Below are 1,590 nucleotides of genomic sequence, written 5' to 3' on the forward strand. Positions count from 1 at the left end.
TTTTTGAAGTCCTTCCATAATGGAGGTAACTTTTCAATAATTGCAGCCACTTGAAAAGCATCATTGACAATCAATCCCGCATTAAAGATTATGTGAATATTAAGGGAAAACTTAATATTTCTAACATAGGCATTAAATAAATTTATACCTTCAGCAAGGAGATCATAGATTATGACCTGCAATTCTTGAACTTGGGTGACGACAGTCTTACTGTCTATCATCTTATAGTCCAGAAATTTTGCCACAATGAATTTCTTCATTCCGGCATCTTCTGTGTTGAACTTCTTTTCTAAAGCATCCCAGAGTTTTTTTGAGGTTTTGGCATTGCTGTACACATTGTACAGATCATCTTGCAGACCACTCAAAATATAATTTTTACACAAAAAATCTGAGTGTGTCCATGCTTCTGTTACCAAGAATCGTTCATCAGCCGGAGTTTCATCTGACATAACAGGAACATTCTCATTAATGAACTTCTGCAGACTCAACGTAGTGAGATAGAAGAACATCTTTTGCTGCCATCTCTTAAAGTCGACTCCAGAAAACTTTGCAGGTTTCTCAGCCGGCGCTAAGGCAGCATTTGAACGATTATGTGCAACCGATGTTGTTGCAGCACTTACTATTCCAGTATTTGTTTGACTTGAATTAGTATTTTTTTTCTGTCACAAATGGCAGATAAATTAAGTATTTGAAATACTAACAGTAAAGAATAAATCTTTACACAAACTGTTTCTGATTTAACGATAAAGTTTTTATGTTCTTTTAATCGTTAATCGAATGAATTTTAAAAATTCAAGCAGAGTAGAAAATCACAAAGGTTTTAAACTCCAGAAACCTCAAATACAGAAACTGTTAAATTTCTTAAGATTGTTATTCTTATAGTAACATGTATTTATAAGGTTAATAAACAGAAACATAAATAAGATGAAGCAGAAAAAACATAAAATACAAGAAGTAATCCGAGTCCACAGAATAGACTGTGTGTCCTTAAGAAATTTAATCCCCTCACTGTACCCAAGGTCATGGATTAATTTCTCCCAAGATAAACGGATTAAAGCTGTTAAAGAAATAGCGCTACCTAAAATTTCTTTAACTTCAGCGAACTTTAGAACAGCAACAAGTCACACAGACTCAGTCGATCGACACTTTGATTTTATTTGAGAGAAAAATAAATGCAGAGAAGGAAAAATTTTCAGTTTTTAAAAAATCGAAAATTGACTTCCTTTTATAGCCATTTTCAGCAGGAAACGTGTCTGTTCAGTGAAATCTGTTCAGACCCATTTTATCCAGAAAGTTGTGTCTTTTGGAAAAAATAACAACTTTTCGGAAAATTGTGTCTGTTAGGAAAATAACGACTTTTAGGAAAGAGTAACAACTTTTCGAAATGTTACCGTTACCCACAAATTTATAAGAGATAATATTAACAGGATTTATTTGATTTAACAAAAACTGAGTAAATAAATATTGTCCAAAATCCAAAGTTGAGGCCGAGCGAGCGACGACGGCTCGAGGGGGCATCTTCTTCTTAGCTCTTTAAGAAGTAATGGAAGTGTTTCCTTATATAAGGACAACAATTTCCCTTTGTTTTGC

The sequence above is a fragment of the Solanum pennellii genome, chromosome 10 (genome assembly GCF_001406875.1).
Source record: "Solanum pennellii chromosome 10, SPENNV200".
Taxonomy (NCBI): Eukaryota; Viridiplantae; Streptophyta; class Magnoliopsida; order Solanales; family Solanaceae; genus Solanum; species Solanum pennellii.